The sequence below is a fragment of the Marmota marmota genome, unplaced genomic scaffold (assembly GCF_001458135.2).
Source record: "Marmota marmota marmota unplaced genomic scaffold, marMar, whole genome shotgun sequence".
NCBI lineage: Eukaryota > Metazoa > Chordata > Mammalia > Rodentia > Sciuridae > Marmota > Marmota marmota.
In genome coordinates, this window is record NW_026000242.1 from 18,093,576 (window position 1) to 18,102,872 (window position 9,297).

The 9,297-nt window shown below is 33.6% G+C and overlaps 1 long non-coding RNA gene across 3 annotated transcripts in view; it reads right to left on the bottom strand.

The window, feature by feature from the left end:
• Positions 1-9,297, bottom strand: part of LOC125613958 — an 86,982-nt gene that overhangs the window by 8,428 nt on the left and 69,257 nt on the right. For all 3 annotated transcript variants that reach the window (XR_007344579.1, XR_007344580.1, XR_007344581.1), the window contains one exon: positions 6,192-6,267. This is a non-coding gene — a long non-coding RNA (uncharacterized LOC125613958). The remainder of the gene's footprint in view (positions 1-6,191; positions 6,268-9,297) is intronic.

Below are 9,297 nucleotides of genomic sequence, written 5' to 3' on the forward strand. Positions count from 1 at the left end.
GATGTAGCAGTGTCCCTGTAGCATGCTCTTTTTAGGTCTTTAGGGAATAGACCAAGAAGGGGAATAGCTGGGTCAAATGGTGGTTCCATTCCCAGCTTTCCAAGGAATCTCCATACTGTTGAAGCTTGTTTTTCAAAAATATTTTTTAAAAGCAAACTTTAAAACATATACCAAAATATTATTAATGCCTACTGAATTCATATGCCAGCAATGACCAATACTTGGTCTTCTTATTTCATCTACATTCCTGTCTCCTTTCTACTTCTCTAAAATCCAAATTATTTAACCCACAAATATTTTACATGCATCTGTAAAAGGACTCAAAATAACAAACATAAGGTGGGGAGGGGGGAGGGTGGAGGATGGGAAAGGCATAGGAGCACAACAGACACTAGGATGGCAATTTGTAAATCAATGGATGTGTAACTGATGTGATTCTGCAATCTGTGTATGGGGTGAAGGTGGGAGTTCATAACCCACTTGAATCAAAGTGTCGAATATGATATGTCAAGAAATTTGTAATGTTTTGAACAACCCACAATAAAAAATAAAAAAAGAAAAAAGAAAAAAAAAAAAAGAAAATCAAATGGCTGCTGCAGAATGAATGTTGTGTTAGCAGTCCTGAGAACATTAATCTCATCATACATGTCCATCACTGCTCTTGCGTGACCAGATGCACAATGAGCAATAACACTTTTTTTTTTCTCTGAGAAATAGTTGTCAGTAGTGGACTTTTAAATATTCAGTAAACCATGTTGTAAAGAGCTATGCTATCATCCAGGCTTTATTGTTCCATGTTATGAATCACAGACATAAAAATTTTAGTACTATTCTTAAAGGCCTTAGGATTATTGGAAAAGTAAATGTGCATTGGTTTCAGCTTAAAGTTGTCAGCTGTATTATTGCCTAACAAGACTGTCAACCAATCCTTTGAAGCTTTAAAGCCAGGTATTGACATCTTTTATTTAGGTGTGAAAATCCAGTATGGAGTAATCTAACAAAAGGTCATTTTGCCTAAAATGAAAGTCCATTGTTTAACATAGCCATTTTCATCACTTCCTTAACTAGATCTTCTAGATTACTTCTGCAGCTTCTCCACCAGTATTTTCTATTTTATTTTGTGCTTTTATGTCATGCAGGTGGCTTCTCTTCCTATACCTCATGAAACAACCTTTGCTACCTCGAAAGACTTATTCTGCAATATCCTCACCTCTCTTAGCCTTCATAGAATTGGTTTTGCTTTGAAATAGATTTTGGTTAAGGGCATGTTGTGGCTTGTTTGATCTTCTGTTAAGATCACTATAGTAAACTTTCTCCTTACAGACAATAAGGCTATTTCACTTTTTTACCAATCCTATGTTCATTAGAGTATCACTTTTAATTTCCTTCAAATATTTACCTTTGAATCACAATTTGGTTACCTGTTCAGTGTATAAGGATTTTGGCTTATCTATGAACTGAGACCTCTGAAACCATAAGTGACAAACAAACTTTTACTTCTCTAAAATTATTCTTGTCAGGTCTTTTGGGCTCAGTGGAAAAAAAGCTCATTAAAATACTTAGTGAACACAGGGTTGTCACAAATTTTCAATTTATAAAAAACATAATATTTGCAAATTATATTGAAGTAAAGGACAAGAAAATGAAGAATGTGTATCTATGAGAAAAAAGAATTTACTATTCATACTTAAATAATCACAGAGACCATCATGAGAATTACTTTTCATTATATGTTAAGCAATTAACTTGGTGTCCACATATGAGTTTGGTCAATCTGAGAAGTTGAGGTCTCCATAGGGTGCTGTGCAAAGGAGGTATCTCGGCTTTACCAAGTTATGCACCCTCCCCCCAGGCAGTGGGGGAGACATTGAGAATAGGTTAGCTTTCTTTGGTTTGCACAATCCCTCTCCAACCTCATCTTTACATGCATGTCCCATACTTACTAATGTATTTGTGGAATAGCAGAGTCATGCTCAGCCTTGGCTCTGCACCTTCCCATGTGGCACTCCTACTTGGAAGGGTCTTTCATTCACTCTTTTAATTTTGTATTTCTTATTTAGCTTTTGACCACATCCCAGGCATTGCCATTTCCAAAATAATGTCTTGACTTCTTATTTGAGTTATTTAGCCTCAATCCATGTGCTTTCCATTATTTTGTATTTGGCATGAGTATAACATTTACCAACTAACTATTTGAGAGCCTTTACAACTCCTTCAACATAGTCTTATTTATCTTTCTATACTAAAACTCTGTTTTGTCATTTTGTAGGTGACCAAAAATTACTTGCTGAACATATTAATGGGAAGCCCCTAGATCCTGGCATACAATGTTAGACAATATCTTGCTCAGGGCATAATCCCAAAGGCCTAGCAATTTATTAAATTTTAATAACTATTTATTAAATGAATAATAAAATATGATTTATTTATGATAGTATCTAAAGCTTAGATTTTTAAAATCTCTAATCCTTTGTTCAACATGATCAGTATTCTTGATCCTGTGTTATTAGAAGAAAATCTATTTAAATTTATTGTTTCTTATTGTCCTTCTCTGGAGAAAAATAACATATTCATGTTTTGAAACAATAAAACGTATGCAAGTTTTTTTGCCAAGCTATAACAAAATCAACATCACTGAATAATAGAAATAGAAAATCAGAACTAAACACCAGGAAAGAAGATTGAATAAAAATATGGCAAGATGCCCAGGCAAATCTCAATTTATGGCAGCAGAAATGGACTAACAATTAGATTCCTGAATCACATCTCTGAGTTGATCTATTTTTCTCTCAGGAGTCTATGAGTGGAAGAGTGTATGAGTAGGTTGTTTTCACACCCTCTGGAGTGAGACTGTTTAATTATTTAGGAGGTCTGTCATGAAGCAATTGTTTAAAAATGCGGAGAGCACAAATGAATATGTTGTGAGCATATGTACATGCAAATGTGAATAAAAGGCATTGGTAATATCTACAGAAGAAAAAATAATTAGACAATTCCTCAGGGTCACTCATAACTCTGATGTGAAGACTAATCCTTTTTTTTTTTTTTTTTTACAATATAGTCTCACATGTGTTCAATGGTATATGACAATGTGCTTGAATTTATAAAGTAGGAAAGAACAGAAGTAAAGATTTATAATTATTGGGAGGATTTCCAAAGTATCAGAGTATGTTTGGTGACTGCCTTTGTTCTTCATTTATAGTTGGTTTACACCTTGGTGCTCACTGTCCTGCAACAATGTTGCTCAGACCTTTTCTCAGAGCTTTATTTAAATCTTACTCAGACCAGTGCTGTGGGAGAATTTTAATATACGCTGCCTCAGCTTGAGTTCTTCACCCAAGTCCAGAAACCCCTAATGCTCTCCTGGAGCATCTTACACTGGGTGAATCTCAAATGACCAGTTACTGCTCTAAGCTTCCCAGTGATATCCCTTAGAGGAAAGTCCTCTAGTTACTAATGATGACCTTAAAATTACACATTTATTGCTCTTTTTCTCCCATTTTTTTTTTGTTGGTCCCAAGAGGCTTTTCTTTCTTACATTTTTTTCCTTGGTAAAGATATAAATTGGTTGATCATATCACCATAGACTTCTGTGATTTTGTGAGGTTAGACAAATCAGATTTTAAAGTTGATGGGCTTTAGTTGGCACACTTCTAAAAGTATTAGCCCCCACTACCAATCTTTCTGGCCCAGAGCACTACTGTCTCTATGAACATCTGCCATGTTTACTGCCGCTATTGATAATGATGCCGGTGGTGATTATTTGCTCATCATATTCCACACTTTGTGCTGACCTATTTCTGACCTTGCCTAATTTAGACAATTAAGTGTGTTGGATACTGCGATTATTCCCACTGTATACATTTTTTTTTAAAGTTGACTTACAGAGGCTAATATATTATCTAGGAGTTAGTTGTTATTTCTGAGATTAAAAATGAGACTACTTGATTTAAGATCTCAATGTCTAAACCACCAGGCAATAGAGATCCTTTTCTTTGGTTCACTCATCATCATGAATGTTTTCACAATGTGTTTATCTGCTACACACTTTGCACAATTGGTAATGAGACTCAGTGATTAATGTAAATGACCCATACACAAATTTGGAATTTTTTGAAAAAGGTTAATCTTAAATATAACAATGAAAATGTGATATTTTTCTCTTCATTTCATTTTGTGATTATTGAGCACTTCACATGAATATATATACATATATAAATATTAACATACACAGAATATGTTGGAGAAAAAAGCTAATTTTAAATCATTTATTTATGCTAACCTCTATTTTCCTTCTTTATCTCTGAATACTTCATATTTTATTTCCTAAGACAAGGTTGTTATTTAACTTAACCATTGTCTAGTAATCAAAATCAGTGAATTTCATATGGATAAAACATTGTAATCTAATCTACAGTCTATTTGCAGCTTTCCCCAATTGTCTAAATATCATTATGTTTTGCAGTCCAGGATCATACAGCTAGACAGCCTGTTTCATTTTTGTCTTTTAATCTGGGTCAGCACCTCAGTCTTTATAATAATTTTCATTGAATATGGTACATTTTTTGAAGAGTACAGGCAGGCTATTTTGTCCAAATTATCTTAATTTGAGTTTGTCTCTCTTTTTTTTCCATATTAAAATTAAGCTGTACATTTGGGGCAAGAATGCCACTAAAGTAACACCGTATCCGCTTCAAGAAGTCATATCAGCAGGTGCAAGTTGGTTTGTCTCGATGTTGGGGATGTTAACATGGATCACATCCAATAGGTTTTTTGGTTTAAATTTTAATATTTTTCACTTTGGAATTAAGCAATTTGTAGAGAGATTTTTTTTGGGGGGGGGGAGATACCAGGGATTGAACTCAGAGGCACTCCACAACTGAGCCACATCCTCAGCCCTATTTTGTATTTTATTTAGAGACGGGGTCTTACTGAGTTGCTTAGTGCCTTGCTGTTACTGAGACTGGCTTTGAACTCTTGATCCTCATGTCTCAGCCTCCTGAGTGCTGGGATTACAGGTGCGTGCCACAGCATCTGGCTGTGGAAAGATTTTTTTAGACTAACAAATATCTTTTTCCTTACCACACTGTGCTACAATACTTTTAGCATCTATTGATGTTTTTTATAAAGTAAAAAAAAAAATCATTATATCTGTATAGACAATATACAGACTTTCCCTGTCATTATTCCTAATAAATACATTATAACCACTATTTACATAGCATTTACATTATAGTAGATATTATATGTAATCTAAAGATGGTTATAAGCATATGCCATGTTACACAAGGGATTTGAACATCCATGGATTTTGGTATGTGTGGGTGTACTGGAATCAATCCCAAACTGCAATCAAGGGTTGACTACACAGCAGAGACTGGGAGCAGGGGAGGAGAAATTAAAAAGGAACTGGCTTCCAAATGATGGTTCATTTGACAGGCATCCCTCACAGTCATATTTCAGATATTTCTTTTATATATACATGTAGTCAGCAACCATATATCATAATGTAGTCAATTTCAAAATTAAATTGTAACCATGCTATAATCAGTTTCCTTTGTCATTTCCATCATATATATTTTAAAATTAAAGTGTTATTTTAGTTATATTTCCAGAAGGCCCATAAAAACATGGTGACTATTCAACATTTGTAACTGAAAACGACCATTTGTTTTCCAATAATATGTTTTATGTTTACTTTACCCTATTTTACTCTATTGAAAATGCTCCTGAAAATCACCAATAACTTTTTTTTTCAAAACCAATGGATTCTTTCCAGTGACATTTATCTTGATGAACACATATTATTTTTAAATTTTTTGTCCCATTGATTTTGTAACTCTGTTTTCCCTGTAAGTCCCTCCCATTTTTCTAACAATTTCTCAGTAACATTACTCTGTATGATGTTCCTGTAATCTAGTTCTTTTGTCTTCCTGGCAGTCTTTGAAATTAATGGAAATTCTTACTTCAGTGCATCCAAATAACATTCTACATCTTAAGCAACCAAATTTCAATGATTATTTTCGGTACCATTTGTATAACAGTGATCCCCAAATCTGAATCTCCACCCCTGACTGATTTCCTAAACTTCAGACACATGTACCTGCTCATGTGCTAGATATTCCAATTTTGTTAACCATATCAATTTGAATTTCCCAAGTATCTCAAAGTCAGCCTAATTTTGAGCTCACCTTCTGACACCAGGTACCTTCCTTTTCACAGGTGTTTCAGTTCAGTAGATGCCCACGACTCCTTAATTCACATTTTCTGGAAAAAGGCAAATATTTAAGATTTTCCCTTCCTTTCTCTCTTCATGTCCACCGAAGTATTTATAATTTAATCTTTGATTTATTTGTTTTAAGTCTATCTATCCTGTCTGACAATGTCTCTTTTCAAATATATTTTGATTGTTACTTTTATAATAAACTATCTAAAATTAAAACTTGACAATTTTTCTGTCTTACCATAATTAGTTTCATGAGCCCCAGGACTTATACTTAAAGTCCACACTTCCTAATATTTTATGCAAGTATGATTGTTATTAGCTACAATCTCCACAGCCTCATTTACTATTATGCTTCCTTGATTTAACTCATGAACAAAAATTTTCTTAGGTTTTCTGTAAACTTTATACTGTTTTGCATTTAAATGGATTTTTAAAAATGTATTTCTTTCTTTTCTAGGGACACCTCCTGTATTGCTTTAGCTGTTCATCTAGCTGTGATACAGCCTACCTCATCTGTCAGCCTACCTCATCTGACTGGTCTCTCATTCTTCTGTTATAGTCTATTTACAAAATAGCTTGTTCACTATTATCCACTATGATGTTTTCAGTTTCCTAAAGACAGAGACAGTATATCATTTGCTGAGATAACCACAGAATAAAATATGATGCCAGAAAAATACTAGGCAAAAAAAAAAATTTGTTTTAGTGAATTATCAGCATATTTTTCTAAAATTTTGTATTCTTTTGCCTATTTTCTATTTGCTCTTTAATTATTTTCTTCATATGTATATGAGAGAGAATTCCATGTTGAAAATATCTTGATGAAGTTAGAGTTTAATGAAAATTTAGATAAGGTTGATCCTTCTTTGCAACTTGAGGTTTTAAACATTAAATCAACCCTCAAGCTCTTTGGTTTCTCTATTAATTAAATGAAGAAATTGTACTAGATAATGCATCAAAGCCCTTCCTGCAAAGCTCTAAGCATATGTTACCTGCTATTAAAAAGAGAAAAAAAAAATTTCTAGAAGCTTATAAGCAAATATGCAATTCTGGATATCAGTAGCAAATTCAGGTTTTTCTTTCCCCTGAAGAACTGAAAGAGAGGCATCTGGTCACAGGAGATAGGAGAGTCAGGCTGAATATCTTAACTCAGTTCCTGTTATCTATGAATGTGCCTTTAACTTTGATTTTATGATAAGGAGCTCTAAGTGAGACCATTTGCTTTCCTTCCATCTGCTATTAGATTTGAGATTACAACAAAAGTGATGTGCTAATATCATTGTGTTTTTACTGAAATAAATGGTAACAAGAACTTCAGTTTAGTATAAGCAATGGTATGTGGCTAGTTAGGAAAATCATAAGGTAAAATTTGGGACTAATGAAGTCTATTTCCCAAACTAAAGCAATTTCAGTAATTTACATGAGTCACCATGACAAGTTTTCTCCTGTGACCAATCCACAATTTAACTCTGCTGCAATCTATTAGAGATAAAAACAATTTCCTAGGGTTTTAATTCTTCCTGCATATTCTTAATTGCTTCCAGCTGTAGCCAAGCTGATTCTGGATGAACCTGCACATAGCATTAAAGGGAAAAATAAGAATTCCAATTCTACTCAATTAAAAATATAATCGGAATGTGTATTTTGTCAGGCTGATAGCAAACTTAGCAGCAACAATTTCAACTTTTTTCTAAGTAGCTGATGAACCAAAGAGAATTTCCAGTATTATTTTTCATCTTGCTTTTTATAACACTAATAATGCTCTTGTTTTTTTTTTTTTTCTGAGAAGAAATGTAAAACTGACTTACTTCAGTGTATAGGGAACCTGTACTTATGTCATAAGTGATCTTTCAGCTGTACTGAGATAAGAAATGTTCACAATAATGTTATTTTGAATTGCTGCATCAATGGGTTCAAAGATGATGTAGCAATTTCCACATTTTCAATTATAGATTCCTTCTTAACCTTTGCTCTCTTCAACTGCTGTGGAACCTTACTGTGTGTGTGTGTGTGTGTGTGTGTGTGTGTGTGTGTGAAGGAATAAAACTTCTAAACATTTGGAATGCATTTGAAGGATTGTAGGCAAGAAATAAAATTAATTATTATTATCAGTTATTCTCTTTTTTATGGTCAGTTATTTATTTATTTATTTATTGCTTTATACCTTAATTCTACAAAAGCAGGGTACACATTATACTCACTTATTAGTGTTGCCTTTAAAAACAACAAGAAAATCGATTGCTTAAAATATTATAAATACATTATATCACAGTTGTAAAGGCTAGAAGTCCAAAATCTAGGTGTTGGCAGGTCATGTCTCCTCTATGGTGGAATCCTTTCTTGCCTCTATGCACTCCTTGTCCTGTGCACTAACTCCATCTCTATTCCCATCTCCATATGGCCACCTTCTCCCTGCATCATATCTTTTCCACAACAGTTTTTTTTTTTAATAAGGACACTTATCATTGGACATAGGGACTACTTAGATAATGCAGGATGATTTCATTTTAATATCTTTAACAATTAAAATCTACAAAGCACCCCCACTTACTTATTTTCCAAATATAATCATGTTCAAAGTTTCTGGGATTAGGTTATAGATATATCTTTTTTTTTTAGACAGACAGAGAGAGAGAGAGAGAGAGAGAGAGAGAGATTTAATATTTATTTTTTAGTTTTCGGCGGACACAACATCTTTGTATGTGGTGTTGAGGATCGAAACCGGGCTGCACGCATGCCAGGCGAGCGCACCACCGCTTGAGCCACATCCCCAGCCCTATAGATATATCTTTGAGGAAGGCCATCATTCAATAATCTTCTAATCAGATTAAGAACCCATGTATATGGCTAGAGGAAAATATTTTCTACTTCTCTGGTTCTGGCAACCCAATTCCCTATGAATATCCTTGCATAAGAGAGGTCATGAATAATTCTCTGATCACTCAAGAGAATCTGAAGTGAATATACTATGTATATGTAATAAGAATTGTAATGCATTCTGCTGTCATATATAAATAAAAAAATTACATTAAAAACTCAGTTCAAACACTAAATATATATATATATATATA